The sequence below is a fragment of the Protopterus annectens genome, chromosome 8.part0, assembly GCF_019279795.1.
Source record: "Protopterus annectens isolate FY-2018-M chromosome 8.part0, PAN1.0, whole genome shotgun sequence".
Lineage (NCBI taxonomy): Eukaryota > Metazoa > Chordata > Ceratodontiformes > Protopteridae > Protopterus > Protopterus annectens.
Genome location: NC_056741.1, coordinates 1369220760 through 1369235011, shown reverse-complemented (window position 1 = coordinate 1369235011; position 14252 = coordinate 1369220760). Strand labels below are relative to the sequence as shown.

At 39.4% G+C, this 14252-nt stretch overlaps 1 protein-coding gene across 6 annotated transcripts in view; it reads right to left on the bottom strand.

Moving 5' to 3' along the window:
* The window catches only part of CEP164 (centrosomal protein 164), a 1424585-nt gene that overhangs the window by 1122688 nt on the left and 287645 nt on the right, over window positions 1-14252 (bottom strand). The gene's annotated exons all lie outside the window — the stretch shown is intronic.

Here is a 14252-nt window from a genome sequence, read left to right as displayed (position 1 = left end):
TCAGAGAAGAACACTGGCAGCTCAATAGATTGATTTAGGTTACGTTCTGACACAACCTTTGGAAGAAATGAAGGATTAGTGAGTAAAGAAAGTCTATCCTTATGAAAAACTAGGTAAGGGGGCTTGGTAGACAAGGCTTACAACTTTGAGACCCTTCTGGCTGAGGTAATAGCCACTAAAAAGAGTGTTTTCCAAGAAAGAAACTTTAGATCATGTGGCCAAAGGTTCAAAGGGGAAACAAGTGATGTCTGTTAAAATGAAATTCAGATCCCACGAATGAGTTGGATTCTTGAATGGGGTCTAATCACAGTTGTTCCTTTTAAAAAGCCTTTATAGAGTCTGTGTAACATGACAGTAGAGCAGTTTTCTCCTACATGGAAAACTGAAATTGCTGCTAGTTGAACTCTAACAGTAGAAGCAGCCGCACCTTCATGAAAAAGTTTAGCTATAAATTCCAGTACAGAATGTATGGGTGCAGAAAAGGGACCTATTTGGTTATCACTCGCTGATATTACAAACCTATTCCAATTACTCTTGTATGACTTATGTGTAGAGGTTTTACAGAAAGACAACAAAATATGTTTTACCAGAGAGGACAAAAGGGGAAACCTGGCAATAAAGGGAACTAGAGCAGCCAAGCTGTCAACTTGAGGTTGTGAAGGCTGGGATGTGCCATTCCCAAAGGATGCATCAGTAGATCTGGGGCTGGGTCCGGAATCCATGGCTTGTCCCGAAGATGAGGCTGTAGGAAAGGAAATCAGATTTGTCGAGGTCAATAGGGTGCAATCAGGATTACTGTGGTCTCCTGCAGACTTGCTCTCTGTAATAATTTGGGAATCAGAGGAACTGGTGGGAAAGCATACAGGAGTCCCGGAGGCCAATTGTGAACAAGTGCATACTTGGTGACTCCCCCGTAGGATGGATTATGGCAAAGTAGTTGCTGCATTTGGCATTGAAGGGTGAAGCAAAAAGATCACAGCAAGGCTAGCCTCTTCTCTAGAAAATCTCTTCCGCTACTTTCTGATTGAGTGACTGCTCGTGTGGCCATAATATGGTCCTGCTCAATTTGTCTGCAATCACGTTTGATCTCCCCAGGATGTGTATTGCAATCAGAAAACGGTTGGAGGATGTTGTCCATTGCCAAACCATTAGAGGTTCTCGACAAAGGGGGTAAGATCTGGTCCCTCCTTGTTTGTTTATGTACCAGACCACCGGCATACTGTCTGACTGAATTGCTATGGTTCCTAGAGGGAGAGTATCTTGAAATGCCTGCAACGCCAAGAGCACTGCTCTCATCTCTAAGATGTTTATGTGTAAGTAAGCCTCGTGTCCCTGCCAGATAATGCCCCCCCACCCTATCCAGGAAGCGTCCATGATCACTGTGGCCTGGGGTTGAGGGAGGATAAAGGGATGGCCTTGAGACACTGAAGGAGAGTGAATCCACCATTCGAGATCCTTTTTGCAGGAATTGGTTATGAGAATCTTGTGCAACACTGGCAATTCCAGGATTGACCACTGCATGGAGAGTAACCACTGAAGAATCCTCATATGTAGGAGAGCTAGAGGAATAAGTATGATAGATGCTGTCATCTTCCCCAAACAAAACATGTAGCACTTGTTTTGCACTAGCTCAAGTTTTCTTGACTAACAATCTCGCATCTAGATGAAGATCGTGCACTCTGTCATGAGGGAGTCTTGCTATGACCGTGGTTGAATCTATCTCTGTTCCTATAAAAAAATAAGTTTTGAGATGGCTCTAGAGCAGATTTGTCATAATTTATGGTAATGCCTAAGGAGAAGCAAAGCTGAAGTGTATAGTCCCTGGCTTGTAGCAGAAGATGCCTGGTCGGGGCAGTTATGAGCCAGTCGTCCAGATATGGAAACACAAGGAATCCTCGGTATCTCAGGTGAGCTGCCACTACTGCCATACATTTGGGGAACACTCTGGAGGCTGTAGTGAGACCAAAGGGCAGAGCTCAAAACTGGAAGTGACTAGATCCTAGCCAGAAGCGCAAAAACCTTCAGGATCGCCTTTCCATTAGGATGTGGTAGTATGCATCCTGAAGGTCTATCGGCTGATGTGTCACCATCCGGAACTTGGTTTTGTTCACCAATTTGTTGAGATTGCTGAGATCCAAGATTGGTCTACAGTCTCCTGTCTTCTTTGGAACTAAAAAGAATTTTGACTAAGTTCCAGATCCTCACTGGTCTGCAGGGACTTCTTGGATGACATTTTTCTTAGCAACTTTTGAATTTCTAACGTTGCTTGCTCCTTTTGACTGGGATGAACATCTGAAATTGATTTGTTTATGGGACTGGGGAAGGAGAAGGGAATGATATAACCCCTGGATATGATGTCCTGCACCCACTTGTCATTGGTTATCTCTCACCAGGTTTCTAGGTGCAGCGACAGTTGTCTCACCTCCAGAGGTGAGCAGTCAGGCACTCCTTCAGGAGTGCTGAAAGGGTCTGCCAAAGAAAGATTCGTTGGGCCTCCTCTGCCATGTAGGTGGTGTCTTCCATTACTGTCCCCATCCCCACCCCTGGGGGAACTACCACTCTATGTGTACTGGTAAGACCTTTGAGATTTCCTGAGCCACATCTTCCCACTACCTCTCTGACCCTTTGGAAATGGCCTCGTGGGTGTGGAAAAATGCACTTCAACTGCAGACAAGGTCTTACCCTCCTGCTCACACCAGGTTAGCGTTTCTTTTACTTTGGGCCCAAACACAGATGAGCCATTGAAGGGAGCATTAACAAAAGAAGACTTAAAGGGCTCTGCAAAGTTGCAAAGGCACATCCAGGGCTGCCTCCTAATCGAGATGCAAGAACCCGCCACCCTTCTCGCTCTGTCTGCTGCATATGAAATGAGTCTCATGGACGAGCTGACCACTGAGCTGAGGGCAGCAAGCTGTATGCTGACCTTATCTACTGCCGCATCAGCTACAGCTCTCTGGAGGGAGTCTGATAGTTCTTTTAGTAGGTCCCTCTGAAGTCTGGAGAAATATAGTTCAGCAATCGTAATGTAATACCTACTGACTAGAAGACACATTTCCCACACCTATTCATGATCCTGGAATCCTTATTAGGAGGACAGACAGAGGAAATGGTCTCAGAAAGTTCCTTTTTCGTGGCAGCCACCACAACCATGGCATCCACTGCTGCTCAACTGGTAAGAAAGGCTTGGTCCTTAGGAGCTGTGACATACTTGTCTGGCCTCCTAGGAGTGGGTTCTATGGAATCTGGGGTCTCCTAGGCCTTCCAAGAAATTAACTGAATAAGCTCGTCGAAAGGCGGCGTCATCCACGAGGTTGAAGGGTGAGATCCGAAGGCCTTCAGGTATACTGACTCCTCGGCTGAAGGGGACAAGGACTGCCAGTCACCTCTCTGTTTAAAGAATTCCAGGATATCTCCAAAGGAGATGCCTTCACGAGGCGACAGCAGGGGGCGGGGCCTTCTGCTTCATCGAGGTCAGTATCTGAAGTGACAGACTCTTCTGGGGAGTCCAAATGCTTCCTCTTGCATGAGCTCTTCCGAGGGACTTCCTCAGTGGGGTACTCTGGGGAAGTCTCGGAAGAAGGGTGAGTACCCTGGGGAACATCCTGAGGTCTGGGATCTCTGTGGTTCTGTGGATGGAGGAGATGAGGTAAAGACACCTGCACCAATAAGGGTGGAAGCTCCGAAGAGGACTGTGCCTGAGACTGAGCAGCAGTCATCACCCTCCTCATAACTTCGAAAGCAGTTCATTGAAAGAGCCAGCAGAGCAGTAGACAGAAGCTCTGAAGATGAGTTGGGAGCCGAATCCATCTGCGCCCAGGCCCTAAGAGACAGGGTCAGATCTGAGGAGATCTGAGCTGACTCGGAGGATCCAACTGGTGAGTGTTGGCTCCCAGAGGTCTCCTGCTCTGACTGGGGAGAGACTCTCGGGGCAGACACCAGATCTGCGGAGCCAACAGGCCCCGGACCCAATACAGACACCAGTTGGATAGCGGAATCTTCCGGGTCTGAAACCAAAGGACAGATCAGAGGAGGAGGAGGTGCGAAAGGGGGAAGAGGAGTCTGATTCAACTCCTTTGGTTCAGATCCAGAAGAAGCTCGGCTAAGTCAGGTGTCTTGAGAAGCTTCTGCAACACCCTGTCCACATCTTCATCTGAGAGACTCCTAGCAGACCTGGCAGACAGTGTTTGGTATCTAGACCTGGTTAAGAATGGTGAAGGGAGCCGAGATGTAATCAGCTCCAAGGATGGAGATCAGCTTCGATAGCGGTACTCAGTGGGCCTTTTGGAGCCAATAAGTCAGAAGAGGATTTTGGAGCCAAAGATTTTGTCTGCTCCAATGAAGCTCCTGCTCCGGAGGTTGCTGCCTGCCCCGTAGGTGCTGTCGGAGAGGAAACCTTTAGTTGCTTGGCTTTCAGCTCCAATGAGGATTTCGGAGCTAGAGAAAGCTGTTTTGCCGCTCTCTCGGATTTATCTGATTTTGGAGAGGAGGGAATCAGAAAATGGGGTTTTTATTAACACCTTCAAAATCAACTTATATTTTCATTCCATAAGTGCCCTCTGGTTAAAAGCATGGCATATGGAACAGGACTCTTGTAAATGAACAGGCCCCAAACAGTATACCCACAAAGTGTGCAAGTCATTGAGGGGCAACTTTTTACTGCACTTTTCACATTTTTTGAACCCCAAGGGCTTGCCTTCTTTTTGAGATATGCTGAACAAAGCTAGCACTAGTTAGCAACTCCGAACAACACAGTAAGTAAGAAGAAAGTTAAAGAAGGAAGGATAAATATCTCTCTCTCTCTTTTTTTACTTAAACAACAAGAACGGGAGGAGTCCTCTAACTTAGACTTGGTTAACTGCTCTCTAACTAAAATGAGCGATAACTGGAACGGAGAAGATGAGACAACTAATAAGCACTACCTACAAAAAGAAGGAAGGGAAAGATAAGATAAATGGACACCCTCTAACTAAAACGGGTGTAAGTTAGACATCCTCTAACTTAGACACTCACGGAAAGGGGAAAACTGACTAGGAAAACTAATTAGAAAAGGCACTAAAACTAGAGAAGAAATTTAAACTTGAAGTAAACTGTAAGTAAACTAGAAGTGATAAGGAAAAATTTTAAGACACAGCTATGAAAAAATTGTAAACAATAGCCAAAACACTTAGCCCATAGCTTGCTTGAAGATCCTTCTCGCAACATGGCAAATGAGATCTGGGAACTGCATTATAGGCAAGGAAGGATGGCCACGAGCTTTGCTGAAGACCTCGAGCTACTAGAAAGGCCAAGACGGATCTGACACATCTGATCCAATCCATCAGTCCCATTAGTGAGAATAAAGGCGAGAGTGACAACAACTCATCCACATACATGCTGTAAACTGTGTCAAGAAAAATCTAAGAATGCATGGGTGGAGGGTGGATGGCAGCCTTGTACAGGAAACATTCCAAAAGTCCATATGAAGAACATATGCACTTATTCCTGCTACAAGAAGGCTATCAAGATCATGTGGGTTGATGAGCATAATCCACCAGGGTAGCAGCTCTATCACAGACTATGTTCATGGATGTGTCTGCATAAGACATGTGAAGCTGACACTTTATTAAATCCACACTAACGCTTATTATAATACAAACGTTTTCGTCTTCAACTTCATCAGTTAATGAAAAATAACCACCACATTGTCATATATATATACACACCCCTGTTTGGAACCAATTAAAAAATACCAATCACATAAGAGAACCAATAAGTTAATTCATTGAAGTGCTCAATACACATAAATAAATCATATTATCATAAATATTTATACACCTTTGTCAATAAATTATAAATATATAAATGTTGTAAAACCTCAAATTTAAAGTTTAAAAATCTTGAATAAATATCAATCAGTTAAAAATAATGACAAGTATAAAATGTTTAAAACTTAATCCATTAAATAAATTGATTTTATGTCTCCATCTAGTGGCGAAACAAACAATAGCATATTAAAATAACATTTGAAATAAAGTGCAAACATGCTCAGTGTGTGAACCACCTAAAAGTAAATATTGTTTGTCCCAGTAAAAAACAGCTGTTTCTTCTATTTTTACACTTACACAAGTGAAACATTAATCCCATTTAGAGTTTAGCAGATCTCATTTTAAGCACTGGTACTAAAGATACCATTTCATTGAGTCCTGGGAATTTGCTAGAATCCAACACTAGCTGCCAAACTCCCTGTACTCGACTAGTGTTTCCCACATACCACCCCTAGGACTCATTGTGACTACCTCTAGTATAAAAAATTGAAAACCAGGTGTCTTACAGGTGATAGTGTGCTTATATAATGCATTCCTCTCAGTCTTTGTTCTAATTTCATATAAATGTTCATAAATTCTCTGCTTCAATTTCCTTTCACTTTTCCCTCTGTAAAAAGATTCACATTCTTTGCATGTTGCAATATAAATAATCCCTTTCATGTTACAATTGGCATAGGTGTTTAATGTTAATTTCCTTTTCCTAACGTGCAGGTATATATAATCTCCAGTTGATAAAAATGAACAATAACTGCAACTACCACACTTATATAAACCCTTCTTTTCCTTTGTACTATTTTGTGTGTTGCCCCTATTAGAACCTCTCTCTAATATATCCTTAATACTATTCCCTTTGCGATATGTATATGTCAGTTCTTTATCAAAAATATATCTTAAATCAGATATTTTGGAAAAATCATTCCATTCTCTGTCAAAAATTCTCCTAATAAGTCCTGAATGGCTATCATAGGTAGTAATTAAACCTGACCTGTAATCTTCATTCCATTTGTTTTCTTGTTTTTTGTCATCTAAAGTTTGAATTCTAGCTAGAATTGGAGCAAATGTATCCCTCCTCTTTTCATTCACTTCATCTGAAATTTTATCAAAAAGTTCTTTGGGGTAACCTCTATTTAAAAATAATTCCTGGAGTGCACCAACCTCACTCAAAAAAATCCCATCATCCGAGGTCATCCTACCCAGACGTACCAGTTGTCCCGTCACTACACCTCTCTTCAGATGAGGTGGGTGAGAACTGGTGTAGTGTAAGTAAGAATTTGAAAAAGTCTCTTTTCTGTAAATTTTAGATGTAAAATAACCGTCGTTTTTCTTAATGTGGACATCCAAATAAATTAATTCATGTTGGTTAAAATTGTAAGTAAATTCAAAAAAGTCGGTTGTACTATTAACATATTGTACAAATTTATCAAAATCTTCTTGTTGTCCTTTCCATAAAAAACATAGGTCATCTAAAAATCTGCTATATAGTGTCCAATAACCATGGTATGGTGAATTTACAAGGTATTTATTTTCCCAATATGCCATTATTATATTGGCATATGTGGGAGCACAATGTGCCCCCATAGCAACACCTTTTTCTTGCTTGAAATATTCCCCTTGAAAAAATATGTAGTTGTTTTTCAATACTATTTCTATAAGAGTTAAAATTGTTCTAAAATCCCTATGGGAAATTTTTTTACTGTCCACCAACAAGCATTGTGTGGATTTAATAAACTGTTCGTGCTTTACTTGGCTGTGGTGTTTTTACAGTTTACCGGTTTTATGTGAGCACCACTTGTCCTTTTGTATTTTGGTTATCAGTTTTGATGGATTCCAGGTCGGGCACGGACATTTGTTTTAAGGGATCTGAAACAGGAGAACTTTGTAAACCTATCGGGCAACTGACGCAGCTGGTGGCACTGCTGACCCCCATAAGCCAATCAATGGCTTCGCTGCTATCGTCATCGCCGATACCAGGGAACCAGGAAATGGTTCAACAATCGAGCGTGAGTGGAGGTATGGCTGCACGCAATGAAACACAAGTCAACGAGGATAGAGAGCAAACTGCTAATGCCAATGGCAGTTTGGATGTTTTTCCCCACATTACACTAAACAACGCGAATGGGACTGATTCAGAAGGAACGAGAGCTGCGAATAAACGCAGTGATTCGCGTGCTGGATTGGATAGAGACAATGTTCTTCCAGGTACTAAAAGACAACTTTCAGATTTTCTAAATGTTAAATTTGACTTCAACAAAAAGAGCCCTAATATTAACAACAACGCAAGTTATAACACTATGCTAAAAGACTTGGACTATTGTATTTTTAAGTACAAAATGTTTGACATGGACAATTCTTACTTAAAATATTGTTTGAAATCAAAAATAGTGCCTAAAGGTCTTAGGGTATGCAAATACTCAAACAATGTGATAGAAGGCACTGATTTTTACAATGAGTTAATTTGTGCATTTGATAATTGTGGGTACGAGATTATGAGAGCAATTATTAAAAACAATGAAATTGAGATGGAGAAACTATATACGGACATTGAAAATATTAACAAGGCTATTACATGTGATTTAATGTTTACTGTTGAAACAGAAAATGAAAAATATCACAAACTGTTAAAGAATGTTGAGTCTAGGTGTAAAGAGGTTCAGAACAGGAAATATGTTAAGATTGACAGGGATCTAAACGAATACAAAAATAAGACCCACTACCCAAAACCAAAATTTTCACAGAGGAAAGGTTTTGGTAAATGGGGGGGGGGGGGACCATATGAGGAAATAGAATGGGAAGAACCTGGACACATGGAGAACAACTTAGACAGGTCCGAGTTCCCCCCACTTAGAAGATCTGAAAGATTAATGGACAAGGATCCAGTAGATTACTATTCAAAAAACTACATGGGGAGGGGATGGAGGCCACAGGGGAGGAAAGAACGGGTTTGGAACCAATAGATGGTTTAATACACGAAGGGAACATATGGACGTACATGGATTTTAACATTTTTAACTTTTCTAATATCATTATAAATAAAACTTTTTTTGATTTATTTTCCAAGGGTTTTGGTTTTATTCCCGGACAGAGAACCAATATTTTTAGACTGCTTGTGGACATAAAACTATTTATTAGAAAGAAAAATTTAGAGCTGTTCTTCAATGGGAAAAGAAACAATATTGACAGTGATTGTTTGAAACGTAGTAGTACATTTAACCCACCATTATACCCTCAACTTAGAAATTTTGAATTAAAGGTTGAAAGGGAATTAAGAACAAATTTGAATCAACAATATGTACATTCAAATTTAACCCCTGCCGAATTGGAAATTTTGAAGGACATCAGTAACAATAGGAATGTAAGGGTTATGAAACCTGACAAGGGTGGGGGTGTAGTGCTAATGGACAGTATACAATATGAAGGGAAAATGATGGAAATTCTCAACAACACTGATAAATACTCAAGAGCATCTATCAATGAAATTAACATATCATACAAAAAAATACAAGTAATATTGAAAGATTTGCTACTAGAAGGTTCAATTGATATGGAAACATACAAATATTTAAATGTAGAGAAGCCTAAAATACCTTGCATTTTTGGAATTCCAAAAGTGCACAAAAACCCACAGGACCCACCTCTGAGACCTATAGTCTCAGCGGAGGGTTCTGTGACGGCACCACTAGCAGAATTTGTGGACCTAAAGGTAAAATGTGTTTTGGAAGAAAATAACAATGTATTACGAGACACTTGGGATTTTTTGAGGAAACTGGAATGTTCTTTGTTTAGTGATAATGTAGCATTTGGTACATTAGATGTGGTGGACCTTTTTACAAGTATACCACATGGTGTTGGTATGGAGTGGTTTGAGGAAATTTTGGTGGACAGTAAAAAAATTTCCCATAGGGATTTTAGAACAATTTTAACTCTTATGGAAATATTATTGAAAAACAACTACATATTTTTTCAAGGGGAATATTTCAAGCAAGAAATAGTTGTTGCTATGGGGGCACACTGTGCTCCCACATATGCCAATATAATAATGGCATACTGGGAAAATAAATACCTTGTAAATTCACCATACCATGGTTATTGGACACTATATAGCAGATTTTTAGATGACCTATGTTTTTTATGGAAAGGACAACAAGAAGATTTTGATAAATTTGTACAATATGTTAATAGTACAACCGACTTTTTGGAATTTACTTACAATTTTAACCAACATGAATTAATTTATTTGGATGTTCACATTAAGAAAAACGACGGTTATTTTACATCTAAAATTTACAGAAAAGAGACTTTTTCAAATTCTTACTTACACTACACCAGTTCTCACCCACCTCATCAGAAGAGAGGTGTAGTGACGGGACAACTGGTACGTCTGGGTAGGATGACCTCGGATGATGGGATTTTTTTGAGTGAGGTTGGTGCACTCCGGGAATTATTTTTAAATAGAGGTTACCCCAAAGAACTTTTTGATAAAATTTCAGATGAAGTGAATGAAAAGAGGAGGGATACATTTGCTCCAATTCTAGGTAGAATTCAAACTTTAAATGACCAAAAACAAGAAAACAAATGGAATGAAGATTACAGGTCAGGTTTAATTACTACCTATGATGGCCATTCAGGACTTATTAGGAGAATTTTTGACAGAGAATGGAATGATTTTTCCAAAATATCTGATTTAAGATATATTTTTGATAAAGAACTGACATATACATATCGCAAAGGGAATAGTATTAAGGATATATTAGAGAGAGGTTCTAATAGGGGCAACACACAAAATAGTACAAAGGAAAAGAAGGGTTTATATAAGTGTGGTAGTTGCAGTTATTGTTCATTTTTATCAACTGGAGATTATATATACCTGCACGTTAGGAAAAGGAAATTAACATTAAACACCTATGCCAATTGTAACACGAAAGGGATTATTTATATTGCAACATGCAAAGAATGTGAATCTTTTTACAGAGGGAAAAGTGAAAGGAAATTGAAGCAGAGAATTTATGAACATTTATATGAAATTAGAACAAAGACTGAGAGGAATGCATTATATAAGCACACTATCACCTGTAAGACACCTGGTTTTCAATTTTTTATACTAGAAGTAGTCACAATGAGTCCTAGGGGTGGTATGTGGGAAACACTAGTCGAGTACAGGGAGTTTGGCAGCTAGTGTTGGATTCTAGCAAATTCCCAGGACTCAATGAAATGGTATCTTTAGTACCAGTGCTTAAAATGAGATCTGCTAAACTCTAAATGGGATTAATGTTTCACTTGTGTAAGTGTAAAAATAGAAGAAACAGCTGTTTTTTACTGGGACAAACAATATTTACTTTTAGGCGGTTCACACACTGAGCATGTTTGCACTTTATTTCAAATGTTATTTTAATATGCTATTGTTTGTTTCGCCACTAGAGGGAGACATAAAATCAATTTATTTAATGGATTAAGTTTTAAACATTTTATACTTGTCATTATTTTTAACTGTTTGATATTTATTCAAGATTTTTAAAGTTTAAATTTGAGAAGGTTTTACAACATTTATATATTTATAATTTAATGACAAAGGTGTATAAATATTTATGATAATATGATTTATTTTATGTGCATTGAGCACTTCAATGAATTAACTTATTGGTTCTCTTATGTGATTGGTATTTTTTAATTGGTTCCAAACAGTGGTGTGTATATATATATATATGACAATGTGGTGGTTATTTTTCATTAACTGATGAAGTTGAAGACGAAAACGTTTGTATTATAATAAGCATTAGTGTGGATTTAATAAACTGTTCGTGCTTTACTTGGTTGTGGTGTTTTTACAGTTTACCGGTTTTACGTGAGCACCACTTGTCCTTTTGTATTTTGAAGCTGACACTTGCCAAAACATGTCTACTTTTACTAGGCATCACAAGCTGGACTGTCAGTCTTAAAGAAGGACAGAGTTCTCTATGGCTATCTTGAATGGTCTGCTCTGTCATATTTCTACCTCCCAGGCAGAAGTGTTCACCCCTTTCTACCCATTATTATTAAATAACATTATTATTAAATGCTGATAAACTTTCTCTTAAAATAAAAAACTTACAAGCCAAATCAATGCTCGGCAATAAATCACTGAGCAATATATCAGCTGTATGTTACTTTCCTTCCAGTTCTGCAGAAGTAGGAGGTCCTTAATGTACATAGTTATGCAGAGCTATTTAATGTGTTAGGTATCTATATGGTTGAACCTTATGATCTTACTATACAAGTATCCCACGGAGTTCTTGGTGGGAAAGGTCTCTTAATTATTCTCAGCAAAGAACATTCTGTTGAAAGAATTGACCATGGCTCAAGCAACTGGAAAATTTCAAATGGGTGTTCACAAACGAGACTTTACAAAGGTAGACTACCATACTTAAGCACAATCGTGGAAAACTTCTTCTCAAGGAAGGACAGTAGACAGTACACCCACAGGCTCTTAAATGCTAATATTATTCACTTTTATAGATTTGCTGATAAGGTAGATCAACTTTATCCTTTATGCCTAGAAGTTAATGAATGACAGCCCATTTCTTAGGTTTGAAACTTCCTTTTCCCTGAGAAGACGGGACTCAAGCCGGGCCTTTCCTGAGCACAATACAGTACTAGCATTGCAGGTGATCGTGAATGAGCCTGCTCTTTCTTTGGTGTCACTGCTGACCAAGTATTTCAATATCCATTACACTTCCCATGCTACACCCAATTGTTTATCATCTTTTTTTGCCCCTAGAGAAAAGGATTCCATACAAAATCTCAGTGAACAATGCCCTGCCACTTTCAATCCCTAGCATGACCTACAGTCTCCATGTTTACCTGTATGTTCTTCAACTTTAATATCTTACCTTATAAAGGGTTATACCTCCTATTTTACCTGTTTTATCACTCCCACAAAACAGTACACCCTGGTAAAATTTATATCCCATTCAAAGTTCTTGGTGTACAATATTTAATTTTTGTTAACAGGGTAAACCCACCCGATACAAAAGTGTTGTTGTAAGGGCAACCTGGGTGGGGGAGGGGAGTAGACTTGCTCAGCCAATCAGCAGGCAAATGCAGGCTGAGGAAATCAGACCCATAACTACAGAATGATGTCTCATAGCAGCTCATAGCTTTAACCCTCTGCAATAAACTACAGATCACTGCTGGTGCCACAATATCAAAGACACTGTTACTGCACCACTGCCATAAGATTAGCTAAGTTTTTTTTTCTCAAAATGTACTGGTAATCACTACTTTCCATTTTTCTGTTACTGGCAAGCTTCCATTTGCCTTATAAACATGTATAACTTTGACTTCCCCCACTTCAATAACAAAGTCTTCTACACATTTCACCATTACTGGAGTTTTCTTTAATAACTACCCTGATGTTTCAGAAGGAAGACAGGATTTAATACACTTTAAATGTTTTCTACAGAAATTCTGCTTCCTCTCTTAGACAGATGAAAACCATCATGCAATGCAGGCCTTTGTCTGTCCAAATGCATCCCCAGCCCACAGTCAAGCTAAAGACCTGAGGTCTACATAAGCTGTACAAAAACATGCTGAATCTATGCATAACTATAACATCCCCCACCGTACTCTGAACTATATCATTCCTTCCCCAAAGTTTCCTCTCTTACACATTTTCATCTGCATCATATACAGAATTTGGGTTACTCCACCTCCTCGCCTTTCAACTTTCAGAAGTATACCTCCTATAGCATACAGTGTATCTTATCTTTGGTAATCCTTGCAGCTATTCTTAGTGCTACCATCTCTAATCCATACAACTACAATTTCACCCACTTCATCATTCACCCTTGCCTCTTCATAAGATCGTCCTGTCCTTTGCTGTACATCCCCCTCACTACTCTGTATCAGTCATTGTGTGTGCCTCCTCCATAGTTTTTACATCCAGATCTTTGTTTTTCTGTATAAACTTCTAGAATGTCCCCTTTCCAAACTTTAGCTAATATCCACCTTAATGATACTTTGATTCTTGAACCTTGATTACTCTTAAATATATCCATGCCCCTTCATTAATTAGGAAAATAGAGCTAAGGTGAGAAGGAAGAGGAAAGTAAAGGTATGTTCAGGTCCTGTGCTTGGAAGGAACAAAGAGATGCACAGGACTGTGGAAAAGGACTGCACAGCACAGGAGGTTAGATAACAGTATTTATTTAGGGACAGATGATCTTGTTGAGGAAAGGGATGAGAGCAGGGTAGGAGGACCTTGAAGACGTAGGGACTGGCCTGGCCCAAGCAGCAGATGGAGCAACTCGGGAGCTTTTCTGGGGCCTCCACTGAACAGGGGTTGTACATGGCCCAGTCAGACTTTCCTGTTAAACAAAAGCAAGTAAATAAATAAATATGTGTTGTTTGTCTCTTTGGCATGCGTAAAAATATTGTACTTTACACCATGGGATTTCAGCAAGTAAAACCTTTCTG